Source organism: Mobula hypostoma, chromosome 9 (genome assembly GCF_963921235.1).
Source record: "Mobula hypostoma chromosome 9, sMobHyp1.1, whole genome shotgun sequence".
NCBI classification, from domain to species: domain Eukaryota; kingdom Metazoa; phylum Chordata; class Chondrichthyes; order Myliobatiformes; family Myliobatidae; genus Mobula; species Mobula hypostoma.
Window position 1 is genome coordinate 7,250,847 of NC_086105.1, and position 19,588 is coordinate 7,270,434.

General features: G+C 43.2%; 1 protein-coding gene across 3 annotated transcripts in view; it reads left to right on the forward strand.

Moving 5' to 3' along the window:
• Positions 1–1,577: 1,577 nt before the first annotated feature.
• Positions 1,578–19,588, forward strand: part of frs2a (fibroblast growth factor receptor substrate 2a) — a 119,821-nt gene continuing 101,810 nt past the window's right edge. The window contains exon 1 of one of the 3 annotated variants that reach the window (XM_063057691.1): positions 1,578–1,664. The gene's annotated coding sequence lies outside the window, so the exon portion shown is untranslated. Of the gene's footprint in view, positions 1,665–1,689; positions 1,807–16,155; positions 16,387–19,588 lie in introns of those variants that run through there. The other 2 variants (XM_063057693.1, XM_063057692.1) reach the window with 2 other exon arrangements.

A 19,588-nucleotide genomic window follows, 5' to 3' on the forward strand; every position in this document is an offset into this window, starting at 1 on the left:
TCTCTCTGCTTCACTCTGCCCCATCTCTCCCCTCCATCCCTCTATATCCTCTCCATCTTTCTTTCCTCCTTCCAGCCCACTCTCCCCTGCTGCCTCTACCTCTACTCCTACCCACCAGCTCAATCCCTATCCTCCTCACCCTCAAGCCAATTCCGACACTCTTCCCCCACACAACTGCCTTTCCTTCTCCCATTCTCTGCTTCTCTAGTGCAGTCACCCTCCCCCTTCATCCATTCCCCGCATCCCTGCCTCAGCTCACTTGTTGACCCCACCTCCCGGTTCTTAACACCCACACAATACCCACATCCCACCCCTCTCCCGAACGTTATCCTCATCCCTGTCACCTCACATCCTGTCCCACCCTCGTCCGCATTCCCATACTCTATCCCATCTCCCATTCACCAAAACCCCACCTCCCCTCATCCCTAACTTCTGTCCCTGCCACCCTCAGATCATCACAACCACCCACTATCTTCCATCACTCATCACCCTCTGTCCCCAACCCTTCAAACCATCCCCATCACCCCTATCCACTACCACTGCCATCTCCCTCATTCCCATCCTCTGACCCCAACCCCTCAGCTCATCTCACACCACCTATCACCTCCCTCAACCATCTCCTATCACCTCCCTCATCCTGCCTCCAACCCCTCAAACCATCTCCTATCACCACCATCATCCCGTCTCCAACCTCTCAAACCATCTCTCACTTCACCCATCCTGTCTCCAACGCCTCAAACCATCTCCCTCATCCCATCTCCTACCCCTCAAACTATCACCTACCACCCTCATCCTGTCTCCTACTCCTCAAACCATCACCTATCACCTCCCTCATCCTGACTCCAACCCCTCAAACCATCTCCCATCATCTATCTCCTACTCCTCAAACCATCTATCACCTCCCTCATCCTGCCTCCAGCCCCTCAAACCATCTATCACCCTTATCTCGTCTCCTACCCCTCAACCCATTTCCTATCACCTCCCTCATCCCTTCTCCTATCCCTCAAACCATCTATCACCTCCCTCATTTTGTTTCCAACCCCTCAAAGCATCTCCCATCATCTCCCTCATCCATCTCCTACCCCTCAAACCATCTCCTATCACCACCCTCATCCCGATTCCAACCCCTCAAACCATCTATCACCTCCCTCATCTTGTCTCCAACCCCTCAAACCAACTCCTATCACCACCCTCATCCTGTCTCCAACCCCTCAAACCATCTCCTATCACCTCCCTCATCTTGTTTCCAACCCCTCAAACCATCTATCACCTCCCTCATCCTGCCTCCAGCCCCTCAAACCATCTGCCATCACCTCCCTTATCCTGTCTCCAACCCCTCAAAGCATCCCCGTTGCCGTTGCCATCGCCTCGCCGCTCCCCTTCCCCCCGCTCCCCTTCCCCCCGATCCCCGATCCCCGATCCCCGATCCGCGCCCCATGCCCCGCGCCCGCCGTCCCGGCTGAAGCAGCCGCTCTCCCTCCCTCCGCGGCGCGGCCGCACTCTGCGACCCGGAAGCAGTTGGCCGGGGAATGCGCTTGCGCTGCGGCCTGTGCTCTCCCTGAAGCGGAGCCGCTCTCAGCCTCAGCCCGAGCCCCTCTCGGGCACTCGCTGCCTTGTCCTAACCGGCCTGGCCGGGCCTGCGGTCTGCTGCTCGGAACAGGAACGTGAGTACCGATCCGATGAGGCGGGCGCTGGGTGGGGGGAGAGAGAGGACCAGAGGGACGCGGAGCGAGTTCCGTGTTTGTAAACAGTGGGCTCGGTGATCGGCGCGACTCGACTCAGCCACAGCGGGTAGAGACCCCGCAGGTCAGTGACCCCCACCCCGGCCACGGAGTGAGGGAGTTTCCCTAACGCTCGGCACCGGACAGTGTTTCCCCCCACACCCCACACCAACCTCACCCGCACATCCACCCCTTGTACCGCCCACCCCGCACCCTGGCTACCTCACCCCCTCCCTCACTGCACTCAGGCTGGAGCTCCGCACTCGGTTAGACTCCTTCCCCTCGCACCCCGCATACCCCGCTTGGTTTTCTGTCATAAACCACCCTCCTCTCCCACCACCTGGTCAAAGCTTCATCTCTTCCCTACCCATGTCTCACGTCCCTATCTATGGCGCTCTTAATCTCTTGGTTGCTATCCCTGCCTGAATCACATTCCCATCTGAACTTCCCCATGTCTTTTTGAATATTCCTCTTTATCCTCTTCTCTTAACACCCCTCCCCACACCTGCCCAAGTCCCTGTCACCTCCTCTGTCTGGGTCGCTTTGACATCTTTGCCATCTCTACCTGGGTCCGTGTTGCTGTTGTTGTCTGGGTCTCATTGACATCTTCATCTCAGCCACTGTTGCCAGGGCCATTGTCCTGTCTGGGCTTTAATGCAATCTCTGCCCAACCGCATGTTCTTGCCTCTCCTTGGACTCCCATCACTATCCTTGTCCAGAACCCCAACAGCATCTCTGCCAAGATTCCTGCCATTGTTTCTGCCTGAAGCAGCATGGATAGCTTCACTCACCTCAACACTGAACTGATTATACGACCTATAGACTCACTTTCACGGACTCTACAGCTCATGTTCTCAGTATTATTTATTTACATGTTAATTGTTTTTTTTTAATATTTGCAGAATTGCCTTTTGCACATTGGTTGTTTGTCACTTTTTGTATGTAGTATTGATTGATTTTATTACATTTTTGTTCTATTGCGAATGCCCATATGAAAGATAAACCCAGGGTAGTATATGGTGATTTATGCATGATGATTTACTTTGACTCCCTATTAATGTCTCCTGCCATTTCTGTCCTGGCCCTACCAACATCACTTGCACCCCCCTCCCATTCTAACACCCCTGTCCCAAGCCCTGTGTACCCATCACTATCACAATCGCCATCACCCCCATTCCCCATCCTCTTCCACCCCCTCATTCACCTCTCTACCCCCATCTGCATTTCATTACTTTATATTCATAGAATCATAGACCACTGTAGCTCAGAAACAGGCCTATCAGTCCATCTAATCTGTGCTGAACTAGTCCCATCGACCTGCCCTTAGACCATAGCCCTCCGTATGCATCCATGTACCTATCCAAATTTCTCTTAAATGTTGAAATCGAACCTGTGTTCACCACTTGCCCTAGCAGCTCGTTCCACACTCTCACCACCCTCTGAAACATGAGGCCCCCTCATGTTTCCTGTAAACATTTCATCTTTTAACCGAACCTTGCTGTCCACTACAGCCCCCCAATCTTGGTGTCATCTGCAAATTTGTTGCTCTAGTTGACCACATTATCATCCAATCATTGATATAGATGACAAACATCAATGGACCAGCACCAATCCCTGCAGAACACCACAGGGATTCTAGTCTCCAGTCCCCACTACAGTTGGAGGTAACCATCTACTTCCACTCTTTGGCTTCTCCCATGAAGCCAATGTCTAATTCAATTTGCTACCTTATCTAGGTCTTTGACACTGTTTCTGCCCATGCCCCAGTAACATCTTGAATCTTTGTGGTTCTTTCTGAGTTCCGGGCTGGGTCCCCTTCTGTTCAAACTGTGACCAACCCTCTCCCTGCCTTTACCCCAAAAACACCTGAGAATCTAGCCCCATCTCTGTCTTTGAACAAGAGCTAGAACTGTTGCTTCCTGGTCCTGGACCCACTTCCTTATTCTGGCTCCAATTTCCATGACCATATTCACCTCCCATCCCTTGTTCAGCCCACTGGTGTCTCTGTCTCCATATCTCTATTTTTGAACTAGTAAATTTTTCTCTCCACCAGTCCTTTTATGTCCAACTTCCCTCAGATGACTCTGGTTTGTATTATTGCTTGAGTCCTTTCACTCTACTCCTGACCCTCGTCTCTGACTCCGTGCTCCCACCCTCTTTGCCTGATACCCACAGCCCCTTGACCTGTCCATTCATGTATAATGCTTCCTGGTTGTTCTTAATTATAAGACCATAAAACAGAGGAGCAGAATTAGGCCATTTGGCCCATCAAGTCTGCTCCACCATTCAATAATGGCTGATCCTTTTTTATCCCCCTCCTCAGCCCCACTCCCCTTTCATTCCCAGAATCATTCTTGTGAACCTCCTTTGGACCCTCTCCAATGCCAGCACATCTTTTCTTAGGCGAGGGGCCCAAAACTGTTCACCTTTAGAGTGTTTTGCACAAGGATTTCCAAGTCCCTTTGCATCTCAATTATCCCAGTCCATTGAATGACACCCAAACTCTGTTTAAATCCAACCATCAATCGGCTTGGTTTCTACTCATCTTTGCCTCGGCCCACAATTCGTGTCTCCATCCTCCTCATTCTCTGCTTGACCACTTCTTCTCTGCTCTAGGCTTAAACTCTCGCTGTTTGTGGGTTTGACTATCTGTGCCCAGTTCTCACCCCCTTCTTCATAACACAACCCTCCTTTTTCCCCTTCTGTCCTGTGGGAAGTGTTGTCATCAGAAAGGGGCTGTCTCTGCTCCAAGGCTGACCGAGTTTAAGGAATGCATTTTATTTGAAGAGCTCATCTTAACTTTAAGTGTTAGATCAAGTTTTCATATTTGTGTATGAAATGTGGTCATTTAATGAGATGGGGACTGGAGACTAGTTCTTATCTGCTATTTAAGTAAGCATGTCTGAGTTTTGCAAATTAATGTGTTGACAAAAGGTACAGATACCTACTGCAAATGTAAACATCCAAAGCTGTTTTGACTGAAAAGGGTAGTCTAAGACTGATACAGGAGAATCTGCAGATGCTGGAAATCTGGAGCAGTGCACGCCCACGCCCACGCACACACAATTCTGGAGGAATTCAGTCGGTCGGCAGCTTCAAGGGAGGGGAATAAACAGTTGATGTTTCGGGCCGAGATCCTTCATCAGGACTGGAGGGGGTTGAAAAGCTGAACGTTTATTCCTTCCATAGATGCTGCCTGACCTGCTGAGTTCTAACAGCATTTTCTGAGTCTCAGCTGACAGATAAATTCAAAATTGTATTTAGCAAGTAAAAGGCAGGCGAGATTTGTTTGATCAGCTTTCATATGCTTTGCTTTTGGAAGATTACTTTCTTCCAAATGGTATAAATTAATCTGTATTGCCATGGAAGGATCAATAATTAACTCTATTTTGGGACTCTGTCCATTGTCATCATCTTTGTGATGTGATCAGCTGCATACAGGAAGCCTCCTCACTTTACCCAATACAAACTTAATGAACAAAACAGAATTCCTCAGTTGTTTCTTAACTTGGAAGATGAATTGAATTTCATACAAGACACCTTATTAAAAATAAATCTGGGTAAACCATTCTGCCACTGTTTTCTTCAAATACTTAATGACAGGATTTCCTGCAATAAATTGAGCCTGTGCATATTTTGTGTTTCTCAGATTCCATGGTCCTCATGTCATTTTGAAGACTAGAAATTATGCAATGTTCTTTTGGATTTTATCTCTGAGATATTAAAGCTATCTGAAATATAACATTTGAAAACTAAACATTCTTTAATGCTCAGATTTGGAAGTTGCAGTATCGGGCAATTATTTCTCCAGAAATGGCCAATGAACAATGTTTATAGATATTAAGCTTTATTCTCAGATTTTTGTGTTGCATGACGTCGGTTATTTCAATTCAGTTTATTTTCTTTTTGCTAGAACAGGATAAAATGTTTGTAGACTCTGGCCATTATATAATAAAACTTAAATTTGTGGCATTTGCTTCTTGGCACAGTGCTGATAAAAAAAAAATTGAGGAATTTGCTGATCTTTGTTTTGATACGTCCAATACATTTTGTTAATGTTAAGCTGTGAAGTTTATTGTTTGTGGTGTATATTATCTGATAATAAATCCAGGCGCACTGGATGTTTGATTTTCAGACAACGTAATATATTCAAATGATATGGTATCTGGTATTTACAAAATTTTACTATCCAAATGCTTTCTAAAAAATATTGGTACTTCCTAAGTATTCAGATCACTAAATATCTTTTGAGAGAATGAGAATCGTGTTTATTATTGCTGGCATATGTGATGAAATTAGTTGTTTTGCAGCAGCTGTGATAAGCCACTTTTAGGCACCACTCAGTCTTCCTGGTAAAGATGTTCATTTTATCTTTATCTGCCGTGTCGTATCATGTAGATGATCGTGGTCTTCCATGATCGTGATCGTTCTTGGCAAATTTTTGCCATTGTCTTCTTCTGGGCAGTGTCTTTATAAGACAGGTGACCCTGGCCGTTATCAATACCCTTCGGAGATTGTCTGCCTGGTGTCAGTGATATGCAATGATAACAAGGATCTGTGATATGCACCCAGTACTTTTGCAGATGGAGTCTTGGGATTTAGAAACACTGGTAATTAAGGAACAACTATATAATTTCAAGGCTGGATAGTGTGTTGCTGCAATGGAGTTTGTGCTTTTATCCTTGGTAATATGGGTAGCTGTACTATCTGACGTAACCTTATTGAGTAATTGCATTTAGATGATATTCACTGCAGCCAGAGTGCACTGATGGTCGAGTGAGCGAATATTTGAGTGCAGGTGAAACGTTTTTTTTCTCTTGGGTGGTCTTAAACCTTTTGAATGTTGTTGGATTGTTCCACTGTGACTTTGTGGTAGTGAAAGGCTTTAGGGAGTCAGATGTAAGTCGTTCGCTGCATGTTGCTGAGTCTTGGACTTATTCTCTATTGTCCCTTACGCCGTTGGTGTTCGGGGCAACAATGAAGGTACTCTGTCTCTGGAGGTGTTCAGGGCTTCCTTCATCATGTCAATAGCTCGGTTTTCATTACTGTCAGTCATGCAAGTCCCAGGTGGAGACTCAGGAATACCATCACACTTGGATGTAGAAGGGCAAACAAGAGATGCTGGAAATTGAAGCAACACACACACACAATGTTGGAGGAGCTCAGCAGGCCAGGCAGCATCTATAGAGAAAAGTATAATTGATGTTTCGGGCCGAGACCCTTCAGCAGGATGAAGGGTCAAAACAGCCAAACATATCAGCAATGCTTCTGAATATATATATATATATATATAGATTGTTGTGCATGACAGGTTTTTGTGTTGAAAACATGACACAACATATAATTATAATTTTCTATTCCACAACAGTTTTCACAAAGTACCATCATCTATTCCCATTTCTGCCAAACTTCTTTGTCTATTTGTCTACTTCACGTCATTTTTGTGGATAAAGTTCTGCTGTTTGCTGATGGTTTTCTTTTACATTCCATTCAAGTGTCTAATGTCTGAACTGAGACTTTAAAAGAGAAGGACATGAAGGAATGCATTTGGCATGAGTCTCCTTGCCTTTCGCTCAGTATTGCATTAGGGTTATATAAGATATCCCAAAATATATCGCATTAGGACAAATCATTTAATAAACATCTTGGCCAAAGGTGCGGAGTTTATGGGCTATCTTAAAGGAGAAAGAAGTGGAAAGATTTGGGGATGGATTTCCAGGGGTTAGATCCTGAACGGGTGAAAATAGGAACTTAGTGCTGTGGAAGTTAGGAGGTTCTGGACATTGAAGGTTGGGAATTGTAATATCAAAGTACTGATGTACAGCCAACTATGGTGGGTCAGCAATCAGAGGGGCAATGGATAAATGGGATTAGTGTGAATTAGGAAATGGGCAGCAGTGCATCCAATATTTGGAGGCTGGAAAATGGGGGACCAGCTAGTTAAGTGTTTCATTATGCCCTGTGGCGTCTCTCTATTTTGTACCTGCATCTAAGATGGACTTTGCCTGAGTCAGCATTGTCTGGGGTATGACTGCTCACATTATCCCTTCTTTGATTTTGCTTAACCTGAACTTTAGAGTTCTGCACGTTGAAACCATCCTGAATGTGACCCATTCCTATTCTGGACTACGCAATGATTTTTGGTATCCAGTCCAACCATTGTCCGGAATCTGTCCCTGATCAGACTCACGGTACATGGTATCTGCCTGCTCAATCTAGTTGTGCAGAGCTTGTGCATCTGTTCAACATTTAAAACTTGGATGGATTGTATAACCCTTAAGTGCTTTTCACAGAAATTTACCATCTCAAAGTTCTACCTCTTGTCCCTTTCAACTGCAGCTTTTACTAATGCCTTGCCAGCAGTAGAAAAATTAACAACAGAGCAGTGACTGGAAGCATGGTCAGAGAAGTACGTCTTAAGGGAGGAACAAACGATAGTGAAGGTAGAAATTACAAGAAAGTTGTTGGTGAGGAAAGCTAGCCAGTCTGACTTTCATAGAACATAGAACAGTATAGCACAGGAACAAGCCCTTTGGCCCACAATGTCGTGCTGAACCAGCTAAAAAGTAAATTAAAAAAATAAACAAAAACTATTCCCTCCAACCTACACACAATGTCCGTATACCTCCATCTCCCTCACATTCATGTGCCTACATAGGCGTATCTGAAAAGCCTCTGATTTGCCTCTACCAGCATACCAGGCATCCACCAATTTTTGAGAAAAAACTTAACCCTCACATCTCCTTTGAACTTGCCTCCCTCTCACTTTCAATGCATGTCTTCTGGTATTAGACATTTCTTCCCTCGGAGAAAGATACTCGATCTATGCCTCTCATAGTCTTATAATTCTCTATAAGATCTCTCCGCAACCTCTGCTGCACCAAAAAAAACACAATCCAAGTTTGTCCAGCCTCTCATGATAGCACTTGGTCTCTTAAACCAGGCAGCATTCTGGTAAACCTCTTCTGCACCCTCTCCAAAGCCTCAACATCCTTCCCATAATGGGGTAACCAGAACTTTTTGCAGTACTTCAGATGTAGCCTAACCAGAGTCTTATAAAGTAGCAAAGTAACCTCTTGACTTTTGAACTCAATGCTTCAACTAATAAAAGCAAGCATTCCATAAGCTGTCTTAACCACCCTATCAATATCTGTAGCCACGTTTGTGGAGTTATGAACTTGGACCCCAAGATGTATAGCATGTTCATTATGTGTCATGTCATATGACGTGGGTGACCATGGGCTTTCCATTGACCATGATCGTTCTTGCCAAATTTTTCTACAGAAGTGGTTTGCCATTGCCTTCTCCTGGGCAATGTCCTTACAAGACGGGTGACCCCAGCCATTATCAATACTCTTCAGGGATTGTCTGCCTGGCATCAGTGGTCACCTAACCAGGACTTGTGATATGCCCCACATGCATGGTGAATTAAAGTAGCAATAAAAGAAACTCAAAACAGCAATTTCTGTCCACTTTGGCTTCCACGGGATTTCTATGAATGTTTCAGTGAACTTTGTTTGGTTTTAACATGCCGTCACACTCAGGTTTGGGGCTTTGTAAGGTTAAGGAAGCAGACACACACCCATGTGGTATTAGTGTTAGAGTGCTTTGGAAGTTCAACATATCCTGGACACACAAAATAATCTGCAGATGCTGTTGTCAAAGGAACGCTCACAATGCACTGGAGGAACTCAGCAGGTCAGTCAGCATCAGTTGAAAAGATTAGTCGACATTTTGGGCCAAAACGCTTCGTCAGAACTGAAGGAAGAACTTTGGGGAGGGTTTGAAGGATGCTGGTAGTGGAAAAAAACAGTAATATTTAAGACAAAGGGGTGGGGGAGGGGAAGCAGGGAGGTGATTGGCAGGAGAACAATAGTAGAAGGAGGCGGAACTATGAGGGAGGTGATGTGAAATAGGGATAGAGGAAGGGAGAGGGAGGGAATTACCGGAAGTTGGAGAATTCTATGTTCATACCAAGGGGCTGGAGACTACCTAGACGGTATATAAGGTGTTGCTCCTCCAGCCTGAGTTTAGCCTCATCATGGCAGTAGAGGAGGCCATGTATGGACATATCTGAATGGGAATGGGAAGCAGAGTTGAAGTGGGTGGCAACCGGGAGATCCTGTCTGTTGTGCTGGATGGAGTGAAGGTGCTCGACGAAGTGGCCCCCAATCTGCGTCGTGTTTCACCGGTGTAGAGGAGGCCGCACCGGGAGCACCAGATGCAATAGATGACCCCAACAGACTCACAAGTGAAGTGTTGTCTCACTTGGAAGGACTGTTTGGGGCCCTGAATGGTTGCAAGAGATGAGGTATAGGGACAGGTGTAGCACTTACGCTTACAGGGATAAGTGCCGTGTGGGAGATCTGTGGGGATGGACATGCGGATAAGTGAGTCGCGGAGGGATCAATCCCTGCGGAAAGCAGAGAGGGGTGGAGAGGGAAAGATGTGCTTAGTGGTGGGGGTGTCCTTTTGACTTACCATTAATCACAATAGCAGAGGACGACTTTGTGAAGAGATTTGTGTGCATAGAATGGTGGTAATGAAATTAATCATAATACTAATCAAATCAAGGAATTTAAAGTGTGCTGCAAGTGGAAATTTTGGATTTTAACTTTGGTATAAACGGGGTAAATTCAAGCAGCTTTTCCCGCTAAGGTTGGGTGAGACTACAAGAGGTCATGGGTTACGGGTGAAAGGTGAGAAGTTTAAGGGTACCATGAGTGGAAATTTCCTCACTCAGAGGGTCGTGAAGAGTGTGGAACGAGCTGCCAACACAAGTAGTGCGTGTGAGCTCAATTTCAATGTTTAAGAGAAGTTTGGATGGGTACATGGATGGTAGTGGTATGGAGGGCTATGGTCCTGGTGCAGGTCAATGGGAGTAAGCAGTTTAACATGGACTAGATGGACTGAAGGGCCTGTTCAGTGCTGTATTTTCTATCACTCTGACTCTAACTTACCTGTTAAGTGCTATCTATTTATATTGTGCTGCATTATAATAATTAATAGACTATTCTTTGTTTCCCTATTGTCCTGCACTGGTTATCAGTGGAGGCCTAAGAAGATAATTTATTTGCTACTCATATTAAAAGATTCAAAGCCTGATTAAAATTCCTGGATCCATAAATAATGCATGTTTTCTAGAATTCAGACTTCGTCTCCCATGTATTTTGTAGCCAGAGAAAAAGATATTTACACTTGTGAGGTGGGAAAAAGTCATCATAAAGTCAATATTTTTCACCATGTTTACAAAATAGCTTACAAGCCCTGTGTCAGCTTTGGCTCAGTGATAGCATTTTTGCCTCAGAGTCACAAGGTTGTGGGTTGAAACCCTATTCCAGAGCTGGGGTACATATTTCAGTGCAGTACTATGGGAGTATTGCTCTGAGGGGCTAACTTTGTATGAATCCTTAAGCCTCGGCCTCGTCTGCCCTCTAAGCTGGTAATAAAAGATTATGGTATTATTTCCAGGAAGAACAGGTGGTGAAAGTTGGTTCTTGTACCCTGAACAAAAAAAAAGTTATAATAAGAGACATTCAACGTTATTTTTGGCATGATTAAATATATTTTCATTTGTCCTTTGAAAGTTGACAGCTAAGTGTTCTATAAACTGCTGGAGGAACTCTGCGGGTGGGCTATCATTTGCAGTGGGAAATGGACGATTGACGTTTCAAATTGAGCCCCTTCATCTGGACTACATGAATCCCAGCGAGTATCAGTGCATTTTGGAGTGAGTCGTATAGGGTAAATACAGTGAATACAGTCTACTTTTGTTTAACAAGCATATAATCTATATATTTTTAAGGAGTGAGTAGGCCAGATTCAAATTCAATGGAATTGTTGTTCCTCTCTGCGTCTTGTTGTGCACTGGGCTGCAACCTTGCCATTTCTTTAGCATTTGTCTGTCTTTTTACAAGGCTGAGTTGCTAGCTCGATGCTTAACCCAGCACGGATGGAAAGCTTGTAAGGAGCTGGCTGGTTTCGAACCCACGACCACTCACCCCGAAGTCCAGTGTGGATGCTGCTATACCACTGGCAAAAAATTCAATGGAATAGCATTTTCAAAATGTTACACTATATGCGTTCCCCTTTTGGGAGTGGTGGCAGAGGAATGTTTACTGCAGTTTCCACACTTGCTATGCAATATGCAGCAAAATACAGCATTTTAAGGTTTTTTAAAAGATTCAAAGTACATTTATTATCAAAGTATGTATGCAGTCTCCAACCCTGAGATTCATCTTCCCAACAGACAGCCACGAAACAAGGGAAAATATGGAACCCCCCCCACGTGCTAAAAAATATCGTGCAACAAGAAAAACACGGAATATAAAACACAAAACTGAAAGAGTTCAGGCATATTCAGTTCAGTTCCGTCACAATTTAGCTTATGCCTTAAGTTTCTGAACACTGTACAGAAAAGTTAAAGCTGGATTCTTGAATTGCAGCTGACCTTTTGGCTGTTCATAGACCCCACTAATGTAATATTCATTTATCTGGTTAGGGTAATAAATAGTATCATGACTTAAACAACGTTTCATCTTTGGAACCTCATTGGCCCTTCCTGGTTTTCTATAAGAAAATGCAAACAACCTGGTCACAATTTGACAAAAGATGGCCTCCTGTATATCGGTGAGACCCGATATAGTTTGGGAGACTGCTTTGTCGAACACCTGTGCTCCATCTGCCACAGAAAGTGGGATCTCCCGGTGGCCACCCGTTTCAATTCTACTTTCCATTCCCGTTCCAACATGTCAGTCCATGGCCTCCTCTACTGCCACGATGAGACCACGCTCAGGTTGGAAGAACAACACCTTTTATATTCCATCTGGATGGCCTCCAATATTGATTTCTCGAATTTCTGGTAACTGCCTCCCACCCTGCCCCTTTCACCATCCCCTTTCCTTTTTCCCACTTAGAATTGAACTTTGATTCAAGTGGTTGTAAGACAGCAGTGCCACTTACAATGCCATCAAATGTTGAAATATTATTAAGCATAGCAGTTACCTTTGCCATTTTTAAAACTAATTTTTGATGTACTAGTTATTTATAGCTCTATAAAACACCCTGCCTACTTCAAGTGCACATTCCTTGCTGTTGTACTTGAAGTGGGGCACTTGACGTACAAAGGAAATCTTCAGAAATACAAAATGCAGCCGTCAGCCTGTCTGTAGTCTTGTAATTGCTGCTTCTATGAATTTCCCAGTGTTTACTTACAGCAGTGTCTTAATTGAGCACTGTAAGAATCCACAATTTACTTACTAGCAATTAGACTCTGTAGCTTTGGAAAGATATAGCTTTGCTTTTTTTTCCAGCAGGGATATTACTTTGTTTTCCATGGCAGCATGCTTCTTTCCTCCAACAGTGTGTTCCCTATTGTACTGGGAGATTTTTCATTACCTTTGAGCTGTCTAGCTGCTGAAATGTGAACAAATTAAGGCATGTTGTCAGTTGGGATAAGAGACTGCAAAACTTGGATTGAAAAAAACAAACTGCAGGAAGGATTCAGCAGTTCAGGCAGTGTCTGTGGATGGTTGAGACCCTGCATCAGGACAATCTTGATTGCAGAGTCTCACTCTGAAATAGTAACCATCCTGTATCTCCACCGGTGCTGTGTGATTCACTGAGCTCTTCAAGCAGCTGTGTTTTAGTACGTTCAGCTGTAATGTAGAGAAGCACTTCCCCATCATCAGAAGGTGTTAGGTTAAGTATGTCTGGATCTAGAGCCTCAGAAAAGGCAAAGGCTGGAGAGACTTAGGTTGTCTTCTTTGGAGTGGCAGAGGCCGAGGGGACATTTGATAGAATTTTATAGGATTATGAGAGGTATAGATAGAGGAGACGGGGAATATCTTTTTTCCCAGGGTTGAAATGTCTAATACAGAGAACATGCATCAAAGGTGAGAGGGGGTCACTGATGGTGCGGGGAGGTGGTGGACAGTGAGGGGGCGGGGAGGTGGTGGACAGTGACTGGGGGGGGAGGTGGTGGACAGTGACGGGGGGAGGTGGTGGACAGTGACGGGGGGAGGTGGTGGACAGTGACTGGGGGGGGAGGTGGTGGACAGTGACGGGGGGAGGTGGTGGACAGTGACGGGGGAGGTGGTGGACAGTGACAGGGGTGTCAGTGACGGGGGGGGTCAGTGACGGTGATGTGAGGGGGTAGGTTCAAAGGGGATGTGAGGGGCAAGTTTTCTTTTTACTCAGAATAGTGGATGCCTGGAATGTACTGCCTGGTATGGTGAGGTCCTGACGAAGGGTCTCGGCCTGAAACGTCGACAGCGCCTCTTCCTATAGATGCTGCCTGGCCTGCTGCGTTCACCAGCAACTTTGATGTGTGTTGCTTGAATTTCCAGCATCTGCAGAATTCCTGTGGCCTGGTATGGTGGTTGAGGCAAATACTTTAGAGGCTTTTAGGGACATTTGGTTAGGCACATGGATGTAAAGAAGATGGAGGGATATAGACATTGTGTAGGTAGGAGGGATTAGTTTTTGGGGGTTTTAGATTTACTTTAGCTGGTTTGGCACATCATTGTGGGCCAAAGGGCCTGTTCTGTGCTGTACTGTTCTATGTTCTATGGAATTTGTATTATGTAGATACCAGGTGCTTTGTAACAATGGATTTTTTGTTTGCTGTGGTAGAGAAGTGCACCTTTTAAATGCACGAAGTATAATTAGAATACTTGTGTCAGTATTTTGCTTTATTAACAACAGCTAGTCATAGTGATAAATTTCATAGGAAACATCCCGAAATGCTTCACTATAGCATAGTGGATGCATTAACAAGAGTGAACTGTGAGAACTGGAAAAAGCTGGTACATTTTAATTTTCAAATCATGAGGCTTGAACAGAAGTGATGGATTTTTCTCTCTTGGTTATGACTTCAGTGGAATGGAAATTTGGTGGGTTGCAGACAGGTTGTCAATCAGTTGTTTTGTGCCACTGCCAAAGCTGAATTAAATCCCCATAGTACATAATCAGTTATTTATGAAGACCAGAGGTGAGCTAAATGCTAATTATTTGCCTATATAATAGAATATCTCAATGTAATAACCTGATCACAATGTTAACAGGTTCTGGTTTAAAGATATATTTTGATACCAGGAAAATTCTGTTTACTTTTGTGAATTCCAGTAATGTTTTTGATTGATAGAAATTCTAAGCCAGTGCTCATTGTAATGGGACGAGAGATGTTGTTGCTGACACGGACTAACTGTGGCCTTTCTTTTAAGAAGTCCAGTATCCAGTTACAGAGGGAGGTGTTGAGACCCAGCGAGAACAGTTTCTCCACCAGTTTATGGGGTATGATGGTGTTTAATGCCAGTGTCAAAATAAATCTGTTTGTAAGCTGAAGGAAATTTGGTTTTGTGCACATTTACCTCACTAGCTTTATTGCAGTTATAACATAATCTTTAAAGACAACTATTATTCTGTGTTCTTGTTGCTTATAAATAGATAAACAAGGTTCATGGCCAGAACCTTGTGTGTTAGTTGTGGGCTGCTTGCTGTCTTTTGCCTCAAACCTCCCCAGCAAAAAGTAGGGAAGTGACGTCTTCCTCCACTTGTGTCATCTTAGTGTTGTAACAGACCTTTGTGTCATTTTCCTTTTGAAAAAGGATTTGGTAGCACTTCCAATGAGATATTGAGATAGACGTTAGTAGTCTATATATTATCATGTATTGCATTGTACTGCTGCCATAGGGGCCATATTTCATAGGGAGTTTGAGAATATTTGTTATGTCGCCTGAAACACTCGAAAAGCACTCAGATTTCTGCAGATGTACCGTGGAGACCATTCTGACTGGCTGCATCACCATCTGGTATGGAGGGAGAGGGCTACTGCACAGGATCGAAGTAAGCTGCAGAGAGTTGTAAACTCAGTCAGCTCCATCATGGCCTCCGTTGTATCCAGGACATCTTCAAAGAGTGGTGTCTCAGAAAGGCAGCATCCATCATTAAGGACCCTCATCACCCAGGACATGCCCTTTTCTCATTGTTACCATCAGGAAGGAGGTACAAAAGCCTGAAGGTACACACTCATTGATTCAGGAACAGCTTCTTCCCCCTGCCATTTGATTTTGAAATGGACATTAAACCCATTAACTTTCTTTTGCACTACTTATTTAATTTAACTATTTAATATAAATGTAACTATTGTAATTCAGTTTTTTTTCTATATTATGTATGGGATTGTACTGCTGCCGCGAAGTGAACAAATTTCATGCTGTATGCTGGCGATATTAAACCTGATTCTGATTCTGCACCTGTCTTTTTGACCTCCGCAGATAAAACATGGTGGTTCCTCAGTGGGATCAATTGTAGAATATGTGTCTAGTGATTGAAATGCTTCACAATGCCATCCGTTGCACCTCGGCATCAAAACTGAGAGAGGATTTTGACCTTGTTGTGGTAGGTCTTTATTGTTGAAGGTTCCTCGGATTATTATTCATTTTCATCTTCGCATTGACCTGGCAAAGTTAAAATTAGAAGGTCCTCTGATTATTCTCGACTGACTGTAAGTTGCCACAATGATACAAATTGTCTTTAAAGACTAGTAACTTTAAAGCAACAGACCAGATTGACAACTACATTGTCCTCAGGACATGGCACGTAGAACCACAAGTACTGCAGATATTATCCATGGAACTTGAGGCTTCAAACATTAAACCACAAGGTAATTACAATTTGATTTGTTTCCAAATGAAAACTTGAAATGTCTGTTTCATATTAACTCAAATAAACCATAATTCTGTTTGCTTTAAAAGTCTCATTAGCTCTTTTATTTTAATGTAGATTCTGAATTACTTTCATCCATAAAACTATGCACAGATGAAGCTAAAACCTCAATCAAACCAGTAAAACAAGTTATGCTAAATACTTTAGTTCAAGTTAATTGCAGTGAAAGGGCTCGAGTAGTTCTGTGGTTGGCCATTTATCCTGCTGTAATTGAAATGGGCTTGAATTTAGTAACTTCGAACTGAAATTACAAATCAATTGTCTAATAGCTCATTAAAATATATTTCTTTGGTAAAAGATAATGAATAATTTGAGAAAGATTTAATTATCGTTGAAGTAGAGTGATTTTTAAAGAGCTATAATTAGATTCAGTATATAACATAGTTTACTAAAGGGTGCCATATATAAACTGCCCTTGAAATTCTGCTGTTGACTTGACAGTGGTGCTTATGTGTAATCAAAAATCGCTATTACTTGATGGAATCTCACTAGATTTGAAAGGCTCCAACATCTTGCCATTTAAATGTAAGAATTGCCTGGCTTTCCATTCCAATTGTTCTGCTTTATGATTACGACTGGACAGTAAATTTTAGTTTTTGCCCCCTACTGTCCCATTGCAGAAGTAGGTTGATTGTCCAGAGCAGGGCTGTCCTTGGCCTGCTGAAGCTGATCCAACTTTTATTTTCATGCACCATTTATTTATAGCAAAGACATAACAAAGAATTTTGGCGAGCTACCAATTTGGAATATTGCAGTAATTGTTTGCCCAGCTGTATTGATCCTAATTCCGTTCTTTTTTGGATGTTTGTTTTTCCCCATATTTCCTCAATTTTGTACTTATTTTGTCTCCCGTGCCTCATTAAAAGAATATTGCACAGGTGTGAAGTTCTTTTGGTGCAGAAATAACAGTCATTCAAATCTCTCGTGCACATTTTATCTATAAGCAGTAAGTACCAAGTTCCTTCACTTGAGATGTTAGAGAGCAGATTGTGTCTTAAGGTATTGCAATGTTTGGGACTTTTTTTGTTTAGTAAGGGTAAACCTGCACATTCCAAAGTCAGTGAGGAAAGAGTGCCTTCAAATATTCAATGTTTTATGCAAGTAACGTAGTGCTTTGTCTGCCAGCCTGTGACCACTGTTTCAGTTTTGTTTTTGTGAATATACTATGTCCTTTACTTTGTGTTAAGCTGTTTTTAATTAAAACCAGATTAATATCTGGCCCAGTAGCTGGTTCACAGTTTTTTAAAAAAAGTTTATTTTCCCTGTCAGCTTCCCACAAGCTGCTTTGACGCTCAATGCGCATTTAATGCTGGCAAACATAATTTCAGCTTGCCTCACTGTCATTTTGGGTATTAAGGCTCAAATTAACTTTGAAGTGAAGCAAACTGGAAATACCTACTTCAGGGAGTTTCAGACAAGAGAAGATCTACAGATGCTGGGAATCCAAGCAACACACACAAAATGCTGGAGAAACTCAGCAGACCAGGCAACGTCTATGGAAAAAAAGTACAGTTGACGTTTCGGGCCGAGACCCTTCGGCAGGACTGGAGTGAAAAGATGAGTAGACTTAAAAGGTATGGGAAGGGAGAGAGAAACACAAGGTGATAGGTGAAACTGGCAGGGGGAGTGATGAAATAAAGAGCTGGGAAGTTGATCATTGAAAGAGATACAGGGCTGGAGAAGGGCGAGTCCAATAGGAGAGAATGGAAGGTCATGGAAGAAAGGAAAGACGGGAGGAGCACTTACAGGGAGGCGATGGGCGGGCAGGGAGATAAGGTGAGAGAGGGAAAAGGGGATGGGGAATGGTTGGGGGGGGCATTACCGGAGGTTTGAGAAATCGATGTTCATGCTATCAGGTTGTAGGCTATCCAGTATGACCTTATCGCGACAGTAGATGACTGAGGAGGTAGGTGTCACTAAGTTTAAAGAAGTTGAAAGGAGATATAGTCAAGCTGAGTGAGTGGGAAGGCACTTGGCAGATACAATACAATATGGAAAAATGAAGGCACATGAACCAGAAAGGCAAAGTAATTTGCTATCCACATGTGAATCTTGTTAAAAAAACTGCTATAGCAGTACAGTATTGTGATTCTCAGTTAAATATAGCTTTAACTATTTAGCTGGTAAATAAAATGTAATGAATGCTGTAAGGTAGCAATGACAAATTTCAACTGAGTAAAGTAACGGAAATTATGTGGATAAAGAAATTACACATTAATGTACTGTTGGTATAGTATTGTACATGCTCAGGACTAAATATTCAGCTCTCTCTCCATGGAGCAGTGCCCACTGAATTAAATAGAGGTAAAAAATCTTTAATCTTATATTGTCAGTATTTATTTTATCCCTTGATTGTGTTTTGTTTATTTTTCCTTGACCATGAGATTGTGACTCTGGAGATAGCTGGGAGTGAAAAAGAGTTTAGTCTTGAAGTTCTGACCAATGTGAAATGATGGCCTTGGACATAATTTTCTGCATATCTATTATTTGTGCTCACCATTTTTTGCCACATGATATCTTCTTGGCAAGATGTTGTAGTTATATACTTCCAGTGTTTTGCCCAGGAGAATGACCAGCTATGTTTTATGGGAAAATGTGACTTCCTGATTATATTTTCATGTTGGAATATTGTACAGAGTATGGTGCTGCCCTGAAGAAGGGTCTTGGACTGAAACATCAGCTGTTTATTAATTTCTATAGATGCTACCTGCCCTGAGTTCTTCCAGCATTTTGTGTGTTGATATGATACAGTTTGTGTATTTAAGAAAAAAGTGTTCAATTAGTTAAACAATTTTAAAATTTGCATATTTGAACAATAGTTCTCATCTTGGTTTAAACACAAGCACTGTTTGATGGAAGAGATGTGCGCTGTGAAAAAATGAAAACAAAAATTAGTCCAGTCTTAGACAGACATGACTGGAAGATTCCACTGGCTGGTCAGCCAGTGGTATATTACTTTCCAGTTAAAAACAAAGCAACCTGGTGGTTTGTGAGATATTGGTGATTTTGGTCTTTTATTAGTCTCTTGTGCTTTCATTGTTTCACTTCATATTGGATTCTTTGTGACCTGTTACAGCAGCTAACTATGGTACTTTGCAACACTTCACCTGCAAGGTCATCTACTGTGTCCAGTGCTCCTG